This window comes from Tachyglossus aculeatus, chromosome X1, assembly GCF_015852505.1.
Source record: "Tachyglossus aculeatus isolate mTacAcu1 chromosome X1, mTacAcu1.pri, whole genome shotgun sequence".
NCBI classification, from domain to species: Eukaryota; Metazoa; Chordata; class Mammalia; order Monotremata; family Tachyglossidae; genus Tachyglossus; species Tachyglossus aculeatus.
Genome location: NC_052101.1, coordinates 80,392,781 through 80,415,783, shown reverse-complemented (window position 1 = coordinate 80,415,783; position 23,003 = coordinate 80,392,781). Strand labels below are relative to the sequence as shown.

At 43.4% G+C, this 23,003-nt stretch overlaps 1 protein-coding gene across 8 annotated transcripts in view; it reads right to left on the bottom strand.

Annotated features, from left to right (window-relative positions):
* The window catches only part of WNK2 (WNK lysine deficient protein kinase 2), a 148,167-nt gene that overhangs the window by 97,911 nt on the left and 27,253 nt on the right, over positions 1-23,003 (bottom strand). The window contains exon 1 of one of the 8 annotated variants that reach the window (XM_038772056.1): positions 6,767-6,868. The exons of the other annotated variants lie outside the window; for them this stretch is intronic. The gene's annotated coding sequence lies outside the window, so the exon portion shown is untranslated. Of the gene's footprint in view, positions 1-6,766; positions 6,869-23,003 lie in introns of those variants that run through there. 8 annotated transcript variants of the gene reach the window in all.

The window sequence follows — 23,003 nt, the reverse complement described above, 5'->3', positions numbered from 1 at the left end:
GGATAGGAAAGGATGGGGGAGGAGGAGGAACAAGCACTTACTATATGCAGATCACTGTAGTAAGCACTTGGGAGAGTACAATAATAATAATGATGATGGTACTTGTTAAACACTTACTATGCATCAAGCACTGCTCTAAGTGCTGGTGTAGATACAACTGATCACATTGGACACCTTTCCTGTCCCACATGGGGCTCATAGTCTAAGTAGGAGGGAGGGCAGGTGTAGAATCCAAACTTTACAGATGAGGAAACTGAGGCACAGAGAAGTTAAATGACTTATACAAGGTCACATAGCAAGCAATTGGCAGAGTCGGGATCAGAGCCCAGTCCCTACAACGTCTAGGCCCGAGCTCTTTCCACTAGGTCAAGCTGCTTCTCAATAAAGTTGGTAGATGCAGTCCCTACCTCTAAGTTTATAATCTAGTGGAACCACCCAACAGCAGATTAAAACTCTATTGTGCATGCATTTCTGATTGTACATCCAGCAGTCCTGATTTTTTTAAAATCTGTATCTTGTTAAACCAAAAGGGAACTAATTAAATCCTCTCTTTGGGGTAAGGGGATTGGAGATTGATTTTAATTTAACCTCCATAGGTTTACTGGAAGGGAAATGGTCCCCACTGGGAAGAACTAATTTACAAAACTCTGGAAAAGTTGCCTCTGCCAGTTAACCAGAAAAAGGAATAAAATGGAGCTCAAGCATTGTGATGCTCATCTTTTTCAAATAAAGTTTCTTTCCTACATGTTTACACTTGGTTGAAAACCTCTGACTTACAAATCCCCATCAGGGTACTGCTCAGTATCATAAAGGCCTCTGCCGTCCCTGTCCCTCTTGATGAAGCAAGAGCTCTCAGAAGTGCAGTGAGAAGCTGAGCAGCACTAGCTAGAGCACAAGAGAAGAGAAATTGCTCCTGCTGCTGGCAGCTTCCAGAGTCTGTGCCTCTGCTGAGCACATCACAAGAAGCACCCCCGTAGCCACGAGTTCTGGGAAGCCAACAGTGACACAAGCAGCTTCTTGTCTCTTTCTTGTCTCTCGTGTTCCGGCTACTGCATGCAATTAGGCTATCAGACTCTTTCTGCGTTACCTGAGCAGTAGAACCAGATCCCAGAGTAGATGAAGCCCGAGGGATTCCCTAGGATGAAGTTTGCTCTCCCCCGAGCATCTTGAGCACTCACAAGCTCCTGCCTCTGGGCACACATCCTCTCCCTCCCTGACACCACTAGGGCTTTTTTAGCCAGGAACAGTGTCAGAGGGATGGAGAAAGAGAGAGAAGGAGGGAGGGAAGAAGAAATGGAGGGAGAAAGAAAGGAAGGAAGGGAGGGAGAGAGGGGTGAAATGTCCCTGTCAGGATGGCTGGAATAGGTTTCCCTTGACAACTGTGGGGGTTTCCATTTGAAGATGGAGTCCAGGACAGCCTGCCCTTTCTAGACAGTGTTTAAACTGGAAGAGGGAAGAAATGCAGCCAAGAAAATTTCAAGGCCTATTGGAAAACCATTTTATTTTCTATTTCACTCCCTTGGAGAACCTGGATCCACTGCTTCGGCTAAAAGCATGCATATATCTATATCCATACCTATATCTATCTGGCATTTGTTAAGTGCTTACTATGTGCCAAGCACTGTACTAAGCACTGGGGTAGATATAATATGAGCATATCAGACACAGTCCCTGCCCTATGTGGAGCTCACAGTCTAAGGAGGAGGGAGAGCAGGCTATATGTCTGTCATTTTAAAATGTTGCACTAGGTGTTCTGAAAAGGGCAAATCACATACTCATTTCCCCAAGAAAAACCCAAATTCTTGCATTTCTTTGCAGCACAATAATGTCCTGTTCCCCTGTCACTGACTCAGATAGGGGTTTGGGAAACTAATGTATTGTAATCTTGCTGAATCAATTCAAACCTGCCTCTTTTAACACATGTAAACAGATTTTGGGCCACGTGTCTGGGCTGCCTCGGAGTGCTATGGGCTTTATGCTTCTCACCTCACTCTATTTGCCTAGATTTGGGGATTGGTAACAGGGTGAACAAGTCCAAAATGCAGTCTATCACTTACACTGACCCAACATAGTCAGGAACAAGGCACAGTGAGAAGGTGGGCTTTAATCAATCAATCAATCATCTTCATTGAGTGCAGAGCGCTATACTAAGCGTTTGGAAGAGTACAGTATAACAGAATTGGTAGACAAATTCCCTGCCCACAACGAGCTCACAATCTAGAGGGTTTGGGAGCTATACAGAGTGTGAGCTGGGGTGTAATGGAAGAAGAGAATGGCTAAGTGAGAAGAAAAGAGCTGAAAAAGTGCTTTAAACCAATGGTTAGAAATTTCTGCTTGATGTGAAGATGAATGGGTCACCATCGTATGTTTTTGAGGAATGAAATGAAGTGGGCAGAATCATGTTTTAAAAAAATGATCAGGGTACCAGAATGCTCTGGTGCTCTGCACACAGTAAGCGCTCAATAAATACGACTGACTGACTGAATGAATGAATGAATGAAAGTACAGACAGGGAGAAGAGAGAGGCTAGAGATAGGGAGACCAGCAGGGAGGCTGATATAGTAGTCTAACTGGGATAGCACAAGGACCTGGGCCAGGTGGCTATTTGGATGGAGAGTAAGAGGTGGATCTGTAACAGAAATAACAGAATGTGAGTGGAGTCTCAGGGTTAGGAGTCAGGATAATCAATCAATCATATTTATTGAGTGCTTGAGGATAATACCCAGGTCACAGGCCTTGGGGACGGGGAGGCATTGCTGACTGCCCTGATTGTCTTCTTTTTCTGAACTCCCTCTCTCTTCTGCATCATCTATGCCCTTGGATCTGTGACCTTTGGGCATCTGATATTTGCTCACCCTCAGGCCCACAGCACTAATGTACATATCTAAAAATGATTTATTTATATTAATATCTGTCTCCCCCTTCTAATAATAATAATAATAGTAATGTTGGTATTTGTTAAGCGCTTACTATATGCCAAACTCTGTTCTAAGTGCTAGGGTAGATACAAGGTAATCAGGTTGTCCCACGTGGGGCTCACAGTCTTCATCCCCATTTTACAGATGAGGTAACTGAGGCACACGGAGAAGTTAAGTGACTTGCCCAAAGTCACACAAAAGACAAGTGGCGGAGGCAGGATTAGAACCCATGACCTCTGACTCCCAAGCCCAGGCTCTTTCCACTGTGCCACATTGCTTCTAGACTGTAAGCCCGCTGTGGGCTGGGAATGTGTCTTCCAACTCTGTTGAACTGTACTCTCCCAAGCTCTTAGTGCAGTGTTCTGCACACACTAAGTGCTCAATAAACACCACTGATGATGACAATGACTGTGATGGGAAATAATGGAGAAATGCATTTAGGATAGAAGAGGATCTCTATTTTCAGACATATTGAGTTTGAGGTGATGATGCTCCATCCACATGGAACTGTCCTGGTGGTAAGAGAAACTGCAATACTGCAGAGGAGATGAGAGGTTGGGACTAGAGAGATGGATTGGGAAGTCCTACCCTAAACATTTAACAAACACTGGCCCGAATGCTGAGGACAAGCCACAGAGGCACTTCTCCCTGAAGGTCACGGGCTTCGTTGCTCAAAAATCATGTTACAACTTCAACCTTCATGCTAATATTTATCATATTAGAAATCAATGCAAAAACTGAGCTTAGACCATAGTGACTAAGAAGATGCATTTTAAACTATAAAATATTTTCCGAGCAAAACCATAAAAAATCCATCACCACTGGATAGTCCTTTATTCAGGAGTAAAATAAAAGATTTCTTTAAAAAAAAAATCTAAATAAAGCAAAATTAAACTTGATTGTAATTGGGAGTGTGTATACACACTCTGCCTAAGTACCAGAATAGATTAAATGGATTTATATTTTAGATCCAAAGTACCAATGAACATGGAAAATCTGAGAAATTTTAAATGCAGGTCATTGGGACTTTTATCACAAAAATGATTTGCTCATGAAGTACATGCATATCATTTCTATAAGTGTTCTACTTTTCAAAGCAGCAGCGTGAAGCAGCATGCCTTAGTAGCAAGAGCTCGGGCTTGGAAGTCAGAGGATGTGGGTTCTAATTCCAACTCTGCCACTTGCCCGCTGTGTGACCTTGGACAAGCCACTTAACTTATCTGTGCCTCAGGTACCTCATCTGTAAAATGGGGATTAAAACTGTGAGCCCCACGTGGAGCAACCTGGTTACCCCAGCACTTGTATCTACCCCAGTGCTTAGAACAGTGCTTGGCACATAGTAAGTGCTTAATAATAATGGTACCATTATTATTATTATTATTATTAATAATAATGAAAGTAAAATAAGTCTGCTGACAGCAGGTTTTGAATTGGGAAATGTATTTGTAGTTAAAAAAATGCAAGATTACAAACTTGTATCGTCAACTTGAAGGTGGGGAAATGCCTTTTTCCAGCCTCAAGTTCTCCATGCACAGAGCATTCTGGAAGTGTAGGGATCTTCAGTCAACTAAATGAACAACACTGAGCAAAGAGTGTGTCAAACACCCTTTGGCCCATCCTTGAAACTCTGTTTTAAAATAAGATGGATTTGCACTGGGCAGGCTCCAGCACAATGCTATTAAGCTTCTAAAATTAAAAAAAGTTTCCTTTCAGGTTGGTACCTGGAGTGTTAAGCAATTATGTTGGGATGCTTTAAATTATTTGAAAATAAATGACCCTAAATACAATGCTTAGAGCCTAGATTTCATGTTCCAGTGAAGCAACATGTATGAAAGAAAAGAGATTCTAAGGATCAGCCTTATAAAAAATGGTCAGGGCACATTAGTGTGTTGGAAACAGAACCTCCACCTCTCTTTTCATATCCTTGAAAGCAGAGTTGAGGCCATTTCCTTATACTTCAGTACCTTGTTGAATATCAAGGTACAATATCCAAGTCCTCAGATGAGCAGATGTCAGATACCAAGTAAAGAGAATCCCTGCGAGTGAGGTACTTTTCTTTCTTCCTCTCCCCTGGGATAAGGGAGAGAGAAACTCTCTGCTGGGACAACAATTATCTTGCTGTTGGATCCATACATCTTTGACCTGGGAAGTTGTTCACTATCGTATCCATCAGTTACAATGAGGCAAGGCCCTGGTCTGAAGTTCTACCTGTGATTTCTGCAGTTTTCCAAAGACTGAGATCCAGGTCACCTTGAGGTGGCAGGAGGGAAATAGGAAGCACAACACAGAAAGATAATGATAGTAATACAGGAAGTCTTCAGTATTACGGCACAATTGAAATCCCTAGCCCTAAGTCTGAAGTAATTTTCCTACAGGGACAATGTTTCAAATGGGGGATTGTTTCCTGAATTAAGGTCAGATACACTTATTATTGCCAAAATTATACAGAATCATATACCCTATCAGAGACAAGGAATCTAGCTACATTAACACATTTAATAAATAATCATATGGATCCAAGGATCACATAAAAGTTTACACATACAGCACAGCAATAGAGTACAGTACAGTAGTCCCTTGGTAGTCATAGTGGATTGATTAGAGAAACCTGGCGAATGAGGGGAAACCATGAATACCATCTGTGCCCAATGGCCAAAGTTTATTCAGCAACTCAAGGCCATCCGGGCTTTCCTGGAGTGGTGGGTGAGAGGGAAGTGGCCAGCCAGCCACTGAAGAGGCAGAGCTGCGATTGCTGGGAAACCAAAGTCGAGAGACTGAAGGGGCTGGGGGCAGGACTAGGGTTCAGATCCAGTGAACTGAGGATAGGCAAAACCACAGACAAACAACAACAAAAAATCCATGGATGCCAGGGGACTACTGAACTGAACAGTAAGTACAGTGTGCATTACTCCTACTTAAAAATGACCTAAAAAGCACAGGAATATTTCAAACAATAGACCCATGTCATTTGTAGACATGACCAGCAATTGCTTGTTGATGAGCCATGTACTGTAGCTGTTGAAAAATGTCCAGATTGCCAGGGTTTATCTGTCCCTTTAAGACAAGTAGACCAGCAGGCAGGTAAAAGGGTGAAACATCTGCCCAATGATGCCAAGTGGTTTCTTTGTGAAATCCCCTCAGACTCAGACCAGCTGAGACTGAAGGAGAAACTGGGGGAAAGCCCAGAAGAGCGGCGAGGAGCCGGATGCAGAGTGATATGAGAAGAGAGAGAGGAAGAGAGAGAGAAGAGAGAGATGGACTTAACACTTGCTGGAGCTTGCTATGGAGGTGACACTGAGGCAGCAGTGCAGCCAGCAGTTCCAGGAAGTTGAGTGGAGAGTCTAGGCCAGGCTGAGCTGAAGCAGACTTCAGAACTGCCTGAACTGCTCCTGGCCCTCAAGGATTCCCTCCCCAAGCTGGAGTGGTTTCCTAAGGTGATGACCCAACAGAGCTAGGTGGCTCCGCTTTCCCCCTCCAGTTCCTCCCACTGCCGACCTTTCCACGGCCGCAAAGCAAGGGGATTGGGGCTAGGGGTGCTGCACAGATTCCCACAGTGGCTACTACCACTGCTGTTGCTGCCACCGGTGGTTGGGAGAGAAAGGGGGGACTTGCTAGCAACCCCTGTAGTGGCTGCTACCACCACTGCTGTTAGCAGTAACAGCAGTGGGGAAGGGGCATTGCCACCGCCAGCCCCCTCCCCTGTCCCGCCCAAGCCCCCCAGCTTTGTGGCCCCATCGGGAGGGAGCCAAAGGGCGGGGGGGGCTGCAGGAGCAACATCGAGCAGAGGGAGGGGGCAGGGGGTACAGGAAAGCCGCGAGGAAGAAGGGGCAGGGTTATGTGATACTTACCTTATGGGCCCGGTGTCCTTAAGTTGGATCCGATGTCATTAACCTGAAACAGGATGTAAATTCAGAGATGTCGGAAGTGTCGTTCGTCAGAACTCGGACAGTCGTATGTCGATGACTTCCTGTAGAGGATAAGAGGTGGGGCAGGCAGAAGAGCTAGTGGCTAGGAAAGGACAGCATTGGGGTTTGAGTGAAGGGAATATGTTGAGCTAATGAATCATGCTCTTTGAAGCTCCAGTCTACATGATGCCACCCATACTTTGGGAAATAGAGTGAAAGCTGAAGAGAAATTAGAGTGCCTGGAGAAACAGGTCACTCTGAAGACCTCTGGGAAAAAAAAAACGCTGTCTCCCAACCACTCTGGATCTCCTGCTCTCCCTTCCTATCCCAAAAGGAGAAATGTAGTCACAAATAAATGGGGATCACTCTTGGAGTGGATAATCAGGGATTAGGCCAAGATAGGCCAAGATCTCAAATAGTTTCACCCAAAAGATGACTGGCCCAAATGGACATCTCTAACTCTCTCTCACAAACTCTTAAAAGAAATCTGCACCCATTACTACTGCCTAGGTTGTGGCCACTATTGGGAGGAAAATCTAGCTGCTTTTTTCTAACCGGCTAGTTTGGAAGCTCTCCTGTCAGTCATAGACTTTTAAGTCACACATTAACAACACTGATAGTCAGGACTCCCAAATATATGGTGACCAAAGGTAGCCATTGGTCATACGGGACTGGGGAGTGCAAGGAGTGAAACCATTGTCTTATCTGGGGGCAGAGTGGGCAGTCCCCTGGAGACAGATGGGGGCTCTGAGGACAAGCCATGAGCTCCTCTGGCCTCCAGTGGATTTAAAAGTCCAGGTGGGAACTCTCTGCCCCACTGGGCTCTTCTGCTGTTAGAGTCTTTTTGGGTCCCCCAGAGGCTCCAGAGATGGGTCTGGACCTTTCCTCACCTGCACCAGTCCCCTTGAACCTTTTTGCAGGGGGTGGGGGTGCTTCTAACACTGGACACCACACCTCCTCAAACTCCACCCTCTCCAACATTCCACCCCAAGATCTCTTCCACATTTAAAATGAAGAGTTAGCACCCCTGATGATGTTACTTTGCAAAATGTACAGTATGATGCAAGTCCTCCTAATTGTCTCATATGACATCTTACCATGCATGCTACAGTGTCACCTGAATGGGCGAGTTGAGACAAGGCACTTATCCGGACAAGCAAAGGAGGTCATTAAAAACATTAGCACACCTGGATAAATATCCCCAAGTGAACCTCCACCTCTTCCCTGGAGTCTCTTCAATCCATATTGACTTCTTCTATCCTGTAAAAACCCTTGTTCCTACTTGATGAGCCAGGAGTTTTACACCTCTCAGACATTTCAGGGATTTCCACAGCATGGCTACCAAATACATTTGGATCCATCTATACCATGGGGCTGTACATTTCCAAACAAAAAAACAGACAAAAAAGTTGTGTTCTGCATGAGACTGCTGTAACAAGTCCCTAATCCAAAAAACACACCCCAAAAACCAAGAACACATGGGCGAGGGAGAAGTAAGAAGCTCATTCCTAATCTCTTCCCTGTCTCCAACCTCAAATGGTCATTTAGCATCTCTCTCTGTTCATCTCTCTTCCTGTTCATACAAAGGGATTGATGCTTGCAAAAAAAAAATGGCAAGGATATTTGCACTTTCAAAAGAGAAAAAATATTCTGAATGATCCTGGGACCCAAACAGAAAGCTAGGACTGGGGAAGAAGTGAAAAAGGGTTTGTATGGTTTTTCTGGTGGGGGTGGGAGAGTGGGGCAAGGGGTAAAGATGGGCACTCTTTTAAATTGAGGCCCAAGACAGACCTGCGTGATATTCTGGGTGACCCAATGGAAAAAAAACCCCAACAAAACAGGAAAATAAATGACCCAAAGCAAACTAGACAAAGGAATCTGTACAAAAAAATTATAAGCACTCTAAGCCTTCCAGCTCAAGGAATCTAATCCACTCCTTAATTTCATCCAGGACCATGTGTAAATCATCCTATGCAGATGAGAGCCCATGGGGACTCTAATGTTCATGTGCAACATATGTGACTTATCATGGCATCCAGTTGGTACATCATGTGCTTGTTCTGTTCTGTTCTATTTGGACTTCATAAATTAACTTTGTAAACAGACACCCAAAATTTAAGACATATTACATAAGAAATTCCATTACTGGATCAGTCTATAGGTCCATACAACCAATATCCCATGTCCAACAATAGCAAAAGGATGTTTGGAGTAACAGTAAGATGGTTGCCCTCCTTAACACCCACCCCAATTCCATACAACAACCTGAACTATAAATTCATAACTTTCTCAAGTAACCCATTATGGACCACCTTCCCATGAATTTGTCCAAACCCTTCTTGACCCTGCTGCTATTTTCAGGCTGCATAATTTCCCGGGGCAAAGAACTTCACTGGCTTCATGGAGCTGGTAGTAAGGCTATCAATAAGGTTTACTGAATACCTATATATACATACTACATCTGTCCTTCATTTTTGACAATGACCCTGCTGATGGTAAGATCCTATCCATATGGCTGAAAAGGCCAATGCATGACTAATACATCCTGCTGCATTTTTGATTGCCCTTAATGATAGATTGTGGCTGCATTCCATGCAGGGCCTCTCTGTGGTGGCCAGCCTGCCTCTTGGCATCCCAACCTTTGCAAGGCCTTTCTTTGGTCTAGGAGAGGCTGATCAGTCCAATTCCAGTTCACCAAGCAACATATCCTTAGGCAACCTGCTGTCATTCATTCTTCTCATACATCCCGCCCAGCGGAGCTGCGCTGCTGTGATTATCACTTCATTGCCAGTAAGCAGTCTGCATTCCAGAACTCACGGAGGGTGACCTTGTCTTGCCACTGGATACTGCATATGGTTTGTAGATGGTGTTGGTGAAACTGCTCTAGGAGCTGATTGTGTCTTCTATAATAGGTCCGGGTCTCACAGCAGCCTTGTAGACCTTCAACTTGGTATGGAGTCTGAAGTCCTGTTGTCACCACAGTGTTTTGCAGCTTTTTTTAATGGTATCTGTTAAGGGCTTACTATGTGTCATGCACTGCATTAAGCTCTGAGGTAGATACAAGATAATTAGGTGGTACACAGTCCATGTCCCACATGTAGCTCACAGTCTTAAGCCCCATTTTACAGGTGAGGTAACTGAGGCACAGAGAAGTTGTGACTTGTCTAAGGTCACACAGCAGACACGTGACAGATCTGGGATTAGAACCTAGGTCCTCTGACTCCCAAGTCCATGCTCTTTCTACTAGGCCACACTGCTACCTTCTGAAGATTAAGACTTGACTAAGCACTATATTTTCCCTGTCCACCTTCCCCCCGCATCAAATATTAACCTTTAACATTTGATACTCACCCCAGCCCCACAATAATTCAGTAAATATTCTGATACTCTATTTCCCCTATCCCTAATTTTCTTTAATGTCTGTCTCTCCCAATAGACTGTAATTTATGTACATATCCATAATTTGTGTACATACATTTATGCACATATCCATAATTAATTTACTTATATTAACGTCTGTCTCCCTCTCTGGACTGTAAGCTCATTGTGGGTAGTGAACATGTCTACCAACTCCATTATATTGTACTCTCTCAAGCATTTAATCCAGTACTCTGCACACAGTAAGCTCTCAATAAGTATGGTTGATTGATTGATTGTAAGCTCCTTGTGGGCAGGGATCGTGTCTACCAACTCTATTGTACTGTACTTTCCTAAACTCTTAGAAGAATTCTCTGTACGCAGTACCTGCTCATTAAATACCACTGACTGATTAATTGATTATGCTGGCCTTGTAAATTCTATCTATTATCTCTTTTTCTATCCATGCGTTATTGAACAGTGTACTGACTAGGTAGCTGAATTAGCTGACAGCTTTAAATTCTGTGTTTGTTGATACAAACCCTAAGCCCTAGTTGTGTGTAGGATTGCCTGGGTGTGTGCCGGTACCTTTTTCCTTTTTTTTTTTGGATTTATCAGTTCATAGCACAGTGCTGCACCTATTGGTATTTGTGGCTTTGTTAAGCAATTACTATGTGCTAAGAACTGAGTAGATATAAGGTAGTCAGGTCCCATGTGGGACTCACAGTTTAAGTTGGTTGCAAGAACAGGTTTGAATTCCCATTTTGCAGATAAGGCAACTGAGGCACAGAAAAGTTAAGTGACTTGCCCAAGGTCACACAGCAGGTATATGTACACTTCTAAAGCACAGTTATTTGCATAGAGCATTTCCTGAACCACTGTTTCAAATGATTTTTAATGATGCTTGTAGCCTGTTGGGCTGGAAGTGTTTCCCACTGGATCGGTAGCATATTTTGACTCCAGCTTATGGATCCTTGGTTTCATCTTCAAGTAGGACAGCATAGAATAGATTGAACAGGATCCAGGCCTTGTTCACCCTGGCCATGATGGGGAAAAGACTCACACATGAAACTTTCAGATCTAACTTTACCAACCATTTCATCATGCTTTAGTCTGAGGAACCTGGTGGATCTCCCAATCACCAGTGTTAAGTGGGACTATCCAGAGGCCAGGCCTATTAGCATCAAATGATTCCGAAAAGTTAAATGAACACACTTTTATTTCCTCTTCCTGATGATGGCCAGCATCATGTTTTTGAAAGCAGCTCAGAAGGTACACATTGAAATGAATGAAAGAATCCATTTTCATTACTTGTCCAGCATAATTATTTCTCACTCTGGCTGGTGGCTATTTGCAAGATAGTTAATTGAACAGAAACAGTATGCTCTTTTGTTCTGAGGGATTAAACTGCGGGGATGAGTTATCAAAGGGAAGTTAGGGAACCTATTTCATGAATCCAACAGAAAACATGCCCATCTGGGTGGGGCAACTTAAGTGTGGTCTGACCTGAAGGCAGTGAGATGGGCATGTCATGGACTCCCCTCCTCAAAAATCTTCAGTGGCTACCAATCAACCTACACATCAAGCAAAAACTCCTCACCCTCGGCTTCAAGGCTGTCCATCACCTCGCCCCCTCCTACCTCACCTCCCTTCTCTCCTTCTACAGCCCAGCCCGTACCCTCCGCTCCTCTGCCGCTATTCTCCTCACTGTGCCTCGTTCTCGCCTGTCCCGCCGTCGACCCCCAGCCCACGTCATCCCCCTGGCCTGGAATGCCCTCCCTCCGCCCATCCGCCAAGCTAGCTCTCTTCCTCCCTTCAAGGCCCTACTGAGAGCTCACCTCCTCCAGGAGGCCTTCCCAGACTGAGCCCCCTCCATCCTCTCCCCCTCCTCCCCCTCCCCATCCCCCCACCTTACCTCCTTTCCCTCCCCACAGCACCTGTATATATGTATATATGTTTGTATGTATTTATTACTCTATTTATTTATTTTATTTGTACATGTTTATTCTATTTATTTTATTTTGTTAATATGTTTTGTTTTGTTCTCTGTCTCCCCCTTCTAGACTGTGAGCCCACTGTTGGGTAGGGATCGTCTCTATATGTTGCCAACTTGTACTTCCCAAGTGCTTAGTACAGTGCTCTGCACACAGTAAGCGCTCAATAAATACGATTGAATGAATGAATGAATGGCCTAGATGTCCTCTCAAGGTCCCTTTCAACACATGGATTTGGATTCTCTTATTTTAGCCCAATACTACTTTAAAGTCATTGATGTAGTCACAGACCAAGTCAGGAATTGATTACCTATTTAAAGATGCTTTTAGGAAAAAAAAAACCCAAAACGTTTCATCCAGGTGAAGTTGAAATCTGAACTAGGCAAACTAGTTAAGCCAAAAATAAAAACCTCTGCAAAGGATGCCACTGTGTAATACTTAGAGTCAATTTAGCAGCTGATCTAGGCTGAAAGAAAAAATGAAGATGACAATTGCCAGTAAAGCTTCCTTCTGTTCCTTTAAGCTCTGGTTAGCAAGATCTCAGCCAAGCACTATCAGCTAACGCTCCTTAGTGCCTCCACAATGCTTTGAATGTCGTGGACCAACAGTTCATTCTATCAATCAATGGTATTTGTGCAGACCACTGTACTAAGCACTTGGGAGAGTACAATACAACAGATTTGGTACTGATGTTAGGAGAAGCAGAATGGCTTAGTGGAAAGAGCATGGGCTTGGGAGCCAGAGGTCGTGGGTTCTAATCCCAGCTCTGCCATTATCAGCTGTGTGACTCTGGACAAGTCACTTAGCTTCTCTGTGCCTCAGTTATCTCATCTGTAAAATGGGTTAAGACACGTGGGACAACCAAATTACCTTGTATCTACCCTAGTGCTTAGAACAGTGCTTGGCACATAGTAAGTGCTTAACAAATGCCATCATTATTATTCCCCTTCTAGACTGTGAGCCCATTGTTGGGTTGGGACCGTCTCTATATGTTGCCAGTTTGTACTTCCCAAGTACTTAGTACAGTGTTCTGCACACAGTAAGCGGTCAATAAATATGATTGAATGAATGAATGGCCCATGATATCTTACAGTCTGGATGGGGAGATAAACATTAATAAGATATGGATATGCTATGTGCAGTGCACTGTACTAAGCGCTTGGGAGAGTAGACTGTAACAGAGTTGATAGACATGTTCTGATGCTAGATCTATAGTTCCAAGGAAGGCACTCTACAGAAAAAGCTTTTTAAAGAATACATATTTAACTTCTTACCCAATCTCAGCCATTAATCCAAATCAATCAGGGTTGGTTTAGACTCAGAGAGCCCAACACAGAGGGGCTGTCTAAACACTTTTCCAACAAAATAGTCATCCTACTCCTCCCTCTTGTTGGCCAACCACATTTGGGAAGTTTCCAAGTCTAGAACTTCATGGAAAGGAAGTCAAGGGACTCAGTCTGGCACAACACAAGTCTAGCCATCTGTAGAGGCAGGTCTCAGGTCAGTGTGGCTATAGTGGTTAAGCCATTGACAACTCCAGTTAGGTTGACTGCATCATGCTCTAACTCTAACCGCATTGGTAGAGTATGACTCCAAATTTCCTCCAAATGCTTCAGTAAGTCAGCAAGTTGATCAGGTGACTTGGGTTAGCATCCAACAAGGTTACTATTTCAAAGTCAAGAACCGAATGTTACATAAGTAGTTGCCTATCCAGTACTTAAGTGTGGAGAGCTCAACATAGAGACATTTCTATAATTTGATATATATGGAAAATTCACCATGTTGATGAAGAATTTACCTAAACTAGAATTTCCTATCTCCATACCCCCTTATGCTTCTGAAGTAAGCCTGGCTTTAGGTAATTTTTTTTTTTCTACAGAGGGATCATTTTATGGCACTCTCTTCAAACTCACGCAACAGTTATCCAGCCAAAAAGGCATCTAAATACACATTACTCTTGACTTTTTGTTCTGACGATGAAAGATCACATTCTTTTCCAAGAAGAGTATTTGCCTAGGAGCTCAGAGAGCTGTTACTGACAGGGAATCTACCCTAAGTTGAACATTCCCTTTTCAAAACTGATAAGCACATAAGACCATGAGCAGTGCCATCACTGGGTCAGACCAATGGTTCATCCATTCCAGTAGTCTGTCTCTGACAGGGGTAACTGGATGCCTAGTGTAATGCTGCAATGGTTGTGCTCTGCGACATCCATGTTCACACGGAGGGAGCCATGGATACAAATTGCCAAGAAATGTAAATCACATTAGTAGTGGCTCGTTGTGGGCAGGGACTGTATTAGTTTACTGTTACATTGTACTTTCCCAAGGACTCAGTACAGTGCTCTGCACACAGTATGTGCTCAATAAATACAATTGAATGAATGGTGCTGTTAAGCACTTTATACAGTGCTCTGCACATATTACTTATCATGCACCTCTTCTTGTCAATCTTTCTTATCCCCTTCACCCCAACTATTCTTCAACCTAACACTTTGACTGGGGTACTCAAAAAAATGTCAGCTTGCCAAGAGGCACTTGTTTCCAAAAATAATTCTGCACAGCCCAAACATCAACATGGATCAGGGCAAAAACCAGAGTCTCTTCCTCCCTCTCCATTCTCAAAGGATACCATGGGATGCTGGTTTAATCCACTGACATCTAAAATTGAGGTTACTTGAGTATGCAAAGAACTCAAAATGATTTTGTCAAATCCCCACAGTAACAAAGCTTGACTTTTGTCAATGCAAGTAATTTTCTCTGAGCACCTAGGTTAATTGGGTACTGAGATTCACAATTCCCCTACATCATATCTGATGCTAAAGCAGGACATTCAGATACAATCTATTTACAAATAATCTATGATGCTGAGTGGGCAGAGACATCTTAAGGGCATTCTTCTGCTCACTCATGGACCTTTCAGCCTTGCTAAACCCTGATCTAAATTGTGCAGGTGCCTGAAATGTTATTGACTTCTCAAAGAGAATGAACCCCATGGTGAATTTTCTGAGAATGCAAGAGCCTAGGACTGACTGCCAGGGTTTCAGGGTGGCCTTAGGGGTTACTGACTCCAGACAACAGGTTTGAGCCAGGACAGGAGGGGCCAAGGACGCCTGCAGAGCTGAAACAATTCTCAGATCCCCAGGAATTCCCAAGAGCCTTGGGATGGGGAGGAGGAAGAGAGGATGGAAAGTCAAAGGCTTTAATCAATGTGAATTCTTCCAAGTGCACTGAAGTCTTGCAGAATAGAATGAAGAGGGGCCCAGAACCTCCCCAGCCTCCTTCTCAGGGATAGCTAAACTTGGGGCCTGGTCCTTCATTCGTTAATTCATTCGATCATATTTATTGAGCACTTACTGTGTGCAGAACACTATACTAAGCACTTGGGAAGTACAAGTCAGCAACATATAGAGACGGTTCCCTACCCAACAATGGGTGGTCCAGTATAGCACAGATCTCACAGTCACAGGTATCAATTTAGGAGGAGAATATTCACCCCTACGAGATTCAGTGCGGCAAATTGGTTCACTTTTGCACAGTGTTTTGGGCTGGGTTCCAGGCTCCATTCACCTCAAGTCTCTGTCAAGACTGGAGAGCCTCAAAATAGGAGTCCAAAAGGCCAGAAACTGGATCTTTCCATCCTGGCTCAATAAATCAGCTTCACTAAGAGCTGAGCTTGTCCTTTTTGCTAACTCCTCCTTGCGCCTAAGGCCAGAGGCCTCCCTTTACATCCTCTTTCAGCCACTTCTTTCTAGTTAGGATTTTGGGTGGGAGATGGAGAAGTGTCCCTTGGCTACATATGCTATCCCTCTACCACCACCCAACCATCTTGTCTTCTTTTTCTCTATCATTAGGACTGCTATTAGGCACCACTATGGGTTCAGCTTAGGTGCCCCCGACCAAAACTACCAGGATAAATGCCTCTAAGATGTTGATATAGTTCTAAAATGTTCTGAAACATTGGGTTAATAGTTTTCACTATGACCCTCAGTTTTCTCTCCTATAAAATAGGGATAAGGCAGTTTGTAAGCCCCACGTGGAACAGGGACTGTGTCTGATCTAATCTTGTATCTACCCCAGTGCTTAGTACATAGTATGTGCTTAATAAATGCCATAATAGTAATAATAACAATAAGAGTATAGGTGAGGATTCCCCTTACTCCTCCTGTGCTTCAATCATTATATAATAATGGCTGATTGGGTAAAAAAAATTTCAGGTATTCTATTTCTTGGGTAAAGGATGCCTCATGTTGCCAATGGATGACAACAGACTATTGATACCCAAATAATGAAATGGGACATTTGGTAGCAGGGAGGGCAGAACAAGAGATTTTAGAGACACAATGAAATAGATTTTCAAACATTTGTCAAACAACATACTGTTTGGAGACCACTGCGGATGACAAATCAAGCTCTAGGCTGTAAGCTCCTTGTGGGCAGGGAACATGTCTACCAATTCTGTTATAGTGTACTCTCCCAAGCGCTTAGCAGAGTGCTGTGCACACAGTGAGCTCTCAATAAATACCATTGATTGGTGTTGGACAATTATCCTCCATGAGCAGAGACTTCTGGAAGATCAGGATACCAAAAGGCAAAGTCAAAAACAAAATTTATGTGATACAGCAGGTAAATGAATCAGTACAATCAGAGAGAATCTTCACATGTACCTAGCCACATTTATATATGCACCTGAGAAGCAGCAAGCCCTAGGGAAAGAGCACAGATCTGGGAGTGGAGACTTGGGTTCTAATGCTGGTTCTGCCACTTGCCTGGTGTGTGACCTTGGTCAAGTCACTTCTCTGTGACTCAATTCCCTTGCATGTAAAATGAGGCTTCAATACCTGTTTACCAGTCAGTCCACCAGGATCGAAGTAATGTTTACGGCATCACACTTCGGCTGGAAGGTGCACATGAGGAGACTCTATGGTAGTAGAGTAATCAAACTGCTCTGTGGTGAACTGAAATGGGGAAATTGTACACAGGAAGGCAGAAATGCAGTCTAATAACAAATGAAACAGATCCTGAAATGACGTGACATAACTGGGAACTACTGAGAAACAACAGCAGAAGACAGTTCAGCCTAACATACTGCACATAGTAATCGGGTGACAATCTTGTAGCAAAGGCTTTTGGAAGATCAACCCACAAGTGTAACTGTGTATCAAGAGGCAATCTTACTTTGCATACAGAATGGAAGGGATTTTCGGTGACACATTGGGCTCATCAGCCATGCCTACACAGGTCAATAAATGACCACGCCATCAGCAGCATCATCTTCAAACAAAAGAGACAGCATTTACAAACTACACACACACACACACACACACACAACATACACACCAGCAACAACAAACAGTTCTGTAACTACCTCCATTTACTTGGAAGTTGATATTCAGATTGTGTTTTCAGGATATCAGCAGGTAGACAGAACAACCAAAGGGCTCTCAAAGCACCTAAGCATTCACACATCAACAATGCAAATAATGGTACTTTCCCACTTCCTCTAAAAGAATGCCTTCACAGTCCTGATTCAGTGCCCTTGCAAATAGCCCTGTGGTGGTGAAGGCTGAACTGACATCTTTCAACATCTTTCCTTCTGAAAACTGATTTAAAACTTGGAGCTACAATAACCTCATTAAAAAATATCTATCATGTTCAAACCAAATGAAATGTTGAATGGCAATGAAAACATTAGATCCATATTGGGTAACAACCTGGGAGGACACCAGGCTTGATGTTGATGAAGTGATACACTGTAAAACATGCACCTTTTGGTTCACATTTCATCTTTTTATTTTTCATTTTTAGCTAAAGATAACTGATGAGCTAAGCATGGTCATTTAGATAATGTCTTGATTCAATCAGATACAGTCCAGTGTCATGAGATGACCTTATCTATCACCACTTTTAAATACCTGGAACCCCAAGTTCTAATGATTTTTTTAAAGTTTAAAGGTTTCCTGATTAATGAGAGACACTCATTGTAGTGCTTTAAGAAAAAAAGATAACACCTCAGCCATCTGGAATGAGTTAGGAAACGTACCTCAATTAGTAGTAGTAGAAACAGTAGTGGTAGTAGCAGAAGTAGTAATAGGATTTATTGAGCACCCAGGGGGTGCAATGCCCTCTTCTAACTACTTAGGAAGTGTAAAGCAGAGAAACAACACGTTCCCTGCTCACAAGCAGCTTACATTCTAGTGTAGGAGATGGCCATAAAAATATTTGCAAATAGAAGACCAAAAGTAATTGATTGTAGAATTGAATGACATATACGCAAACTACCCAAAAAGGCTGCACAGCTGCTGTAGAAGACTGGTGGATATATATGACTTAGGGTGCTGGGGACTGAACAAACGCAGGCTTGTTGGAGGAGGTAGGATTTTAAGAGAGCATTGATTGTGGGGAGTGCTGTGACCTATCAGATTTTGGAGGGAGATCTAGGCCAGGGGAATATTGTGGGTATAGGGATGAAGGTGGGAGAGGTGAGAGCGGTGGTACAACTAAAAGGTTAGCATGTGAGGAGAGGAAAAAAAGAGAGAGCCAATATTTAAAATGAGGGAAGCTGACAGTCTTGAAGATGAGCTTGAAGAGTTTTTGCTTGATGTGGAGGGATATGGAAAGCCAGTGAAAGGTTTTGAGGAGGGGAGACATGTGTGCCAAGCTACTCTCCAAGAAGGTGATACTTGTAGCACTGTGAATTACAGACTGGATTTGTGGGGGGAGGTGTGAGGAGAGAGGCAGGAAGAACAGAAAGGAGCCTGATGCAACAGTGTGGCCACACTATGACCAGAGCTTGGACCAGGGGGGCAGCTGCTTGGGTGGAGAGGAAGGAGCAGAGCCTGGAGATGGAATGCAGGACGAACCAGTAGGATTTGGCAGCAGACTGAATGGGAGAATTGAAAGACAGCAGGGAGTCAGAATAACACTGAGGATGTGACAGGGAATATGGTACTGGGAAGATGGTAGTGTTATCTGCAAACATGGGAAATTCAGTAATAATAATAATAATAATAATAATAATAATAATAATAATGGCATTTGTTAAGCACTTACTATGTGCAGAGCACTGTTCTAAGCGCTGGTGGGATACAAGGTGATCAAGTTGTCCTACATGGGGCTCACAGTCAATCCCCATTTTACAGATGAGGTAACTGAGGCTCAGAGAAGTTAAGTGACTTGCCCAAGGTCACACAGCAGACATGTGGTGGAGTGGAATTCGAACCCATGACCTCTGACTCCAAAGCCCATGCTCTTTCCACTGAGCCATGCTGCTTCTCTGAGGAGTGTGTTTAGATGGATAAGATGAATAGTTTTGTTTTAGACATATTGAGTTGGAGGTGCTAACAGGACATTCAGGTGGCGATGTCCTAGAAGCAAGAGATGCAAGACTGTAAATTACATAAGAGGTAACTAGAGAGGTAGATTTGGGAGTCGTCTGCATAGAGATGGTGGCTGAAGTGATGTGAGTGGATGAACTTCCTGAAAGAGGCACTGTAGAGCAAGAAGAGTAGGGGATCCAGAGAGAACCTTGTAGAGCATCCACAGTAAAATAATAGTAATAATTACAATCATTATTTGTGGGTTTTGTTCATAGCTTACTATGTGCCATGCACTATACTAAGCACTGGGGTAGACACATGATCATCAGGTCCCACGATATGGAACTCACAGTCTAAGTAGGAGGGAGAACAGGTATTGAATCCCCATTCTGCAGATGAGGGAACTGAGGCAAAGAGAAGTTAAGTGATTTGCCCAAAGTCACACAGTAGACAAGTGGTGGAACTGAGATTAGAACCCAGGTCCTCTGACTCCCAGGCCTGTGCTCCTTGCACTAGGATGCGCTGCTTCACAAAAGCATCACCAGCTGAAGGGCCAGTGAGTGAAACTGAAAAGGAGCAGTCAGAGAGTTAAGGGGAGAACCAGGTTAGAATTACATTAGTAAGATCGAGGACTTTTGGGGTTCTGAAGAGGAGGAAGTGGTCCACAGGGTCAGAAGCATCTGAGAGGTCGAGAAGGATTAGGACACCATATACCCCTTCCAGCTTGGCTACAAAGAAACCACTGGTCACCTTAGAGTGGAATAAAGGGATCGAAAGCCTGCCTGGAGTGGGTTGAATAGAGAATTGGTGGAGTAGTAAGGAAGGAAGCTGTTATAGTATTAGTACAGTGCTCTGCACACAGTAAGCGCTCAATAAATTGAATGAATGAATGATCCTTTCCAGAAGTTGGGACAGGAATGGGAACAGGGAGATGGGGCAATACCTGAAGGGGGTTATGGGTTTGAGAGAGGGTTTTTTAAATAATGAGCACATTTGAAGGCAGAGGGGAAGAAACCAACAGAGTGAGGGTGAGGGTGGTGAGGGGAGTAGGAGCTAGTGATCTGAGAAAGTGAAAGGGGATAGGGTCAGAGGCAAGGTAGAGGAGGTGGATTTGGAGAGCAGATGAGACATCTTTTGAAAAACTGCTGGGAAACCAGAGAAAGATGGCAGCAAAGTAGTGAGGGGTGATGGGGAGAGTGCTGGTAAAAGTGAAACCATAAGGCAGGAACTCCCCGAAGTGGTGGTGAGGTGATCAGATGTTAGGGTGGGAGAAGGTGGGTGGACTGGGGACTTGAGGGGAGTTGAAAGAAAGGAGATGAACGTTTGGAAAAGCTGGCGGGAGTTTGGGGCATGAGAATCAATGAGAGAGAAATGGTAGAGTTGTTGAATGGAAAAGAGAGCTGATTTATAGCAAGACAAAGTGAATTCCATCATTAGCCTCACAAAAATATCCCTGGAGATTAACCAAAGGTTAACAGACATCGCATTTAATTAAATACAACAATTTGAAACCAGTTCAGGCAAAAGTATTACAAGCACTACTCTTAGCTCCTAAAGCCATTTATGATAAAAAAAAATCCCAAACTTGGAAAGGCCTTAATTTTTAAGTGGCAGTGCCAAATAAATCATGAGAGTCTTCCCTTCCAGAAATCTAAATAACTAATTTTAGATATTTGAATGGTGATTCACCATCTTTGACATCAAATTTAGTTGCTCTTTCATTCCAATCAATCAATCATATTTATTGAGTGCTTACTGTGTCCAGAGCACTGTACTAAGTGCTTGGGAAGTACAACTTGGCAACATATAGAGATGGTCCCTACCCAACAGTGGGCTCACAGTCTAGAAGGGGGAGACAGAGCACAAAACAAAACATATTAACAAAATAAAATAGAATAGGTATGTACAAGTAAAATAAATAGAGTAATAGATTAATAGATTAACAGAGTAATTCCAATACCTCGTTCCTAACATTAGCCACATTTCTTCACAACCAAGCCTATCTGGGGTTGACACCTCAATTTATTTAGAAAGGAAAGGATTTGGTTCAAATAAAAATCTGCTTCAAACAGATGTACCTGAAAATGTATTTTCCACACTTCCCAATATTACAGTGAAAATGTACCTGTTCGCAATAGCCTGAAAACAGTGGCCATCGCAATGATGCGAGTCATATTTTGAATGTCAAAATATTTAGCCAATTTCTTTTAAGTCTCACCCAATTTCTCTCAGAACCTTGATGTTGGCTTATTTGAAGAGTTGATTCAAATTGCTTTGAGGGCAGGGATCATTTCTGCCTACTCTACTGTACTCTCCCAAGCACTTAGTACAGTGCTCTGCACCACCTAAGCACTTAATAAATACCAGCAATTGATTGATTCCTTCTGATAGGATTCATTCATTCAATAGTATTTACTGAACACTTACTGTGTGCAGAGCACTGTACTAAGCGCTTGGAAAGTACAATTCAGCAATAGAGACAATCCCTGCCCACACTGGGTTTACAGTCTAGAAGGGGGGAGACAGACAACAAAACAAGTAAAAAGGAATCAATATAAATAGAATTATAGACATATACACATCAAATACACATACACATATATGCATATGTCATATACACGTATATCATATACACATCAGGATGATGGCAGAGCCTCGATGAGTGTGGCCCATTGAATTGAGCCCAGGCCTTGGGGTTAGAAGGACATGTGTTCTAATCCTGGCTCCTCCACCTGTCTGCTGTGTGACCTTGGGCAAGTCACTTAACTTCTGTGTGCCTCAGTTATCTCACCTGTAAAATGGGGATTAAGATTGTGAGTCCTATGTGGGACATGGACTGTGTCCAACATGAGTAACTTGTTCCCACCCCAGCGTTTAGTACAGTACCCGGCACAAATACCATTTTTTAAAAAAAGGAATTGGAGAAAAAACAGGAAACTTATTCTGGTAGCACTCTGCTTGTGGAAACTGCATTTTCCCCAGAGTCCTCTGTACCTCATCTTCCTCCTAGAAAATTCCTACCTCCCAATCAACAAGGTGGGTAGAATTTTACAATTAATGGAGTGAGGCTCCGGCCATCTTTCTGCCTTGGCTGTCCTCACTCACACACTCAGCTGCTCTGAAGGGCTTCTAAATTTTTTATGGTATTTATTAAGTTCTCACTATGTGCCAGGCACTGTAGTAAATTCAGGGGTAGAATCAAGTGAATCAGGTGGGTCACAGTCCACGACCTACATGGGGTTCATAGTCTTAATCCCCATTTTACAAATAAGGTAACTGAAGCCGAGAGAAGTTAAGTGACTTGCCCAAGGTCACAGCAGACAAGTGGAAGAGCCGGGATTAGGACATACGTCCTTCCGACTCCCAGGCCTGGGCTCTATCCACTAGGCCACACTGCTTCTCGGTACCTCCTTGCATCCTTCCACCCAGAGATGGGAGTGATATGGAGGCAAAAGATCAGTCTGCTGTAGTGGTCTCCCAACAGCAATCTGCTGAATGCCTTTTTATCAAA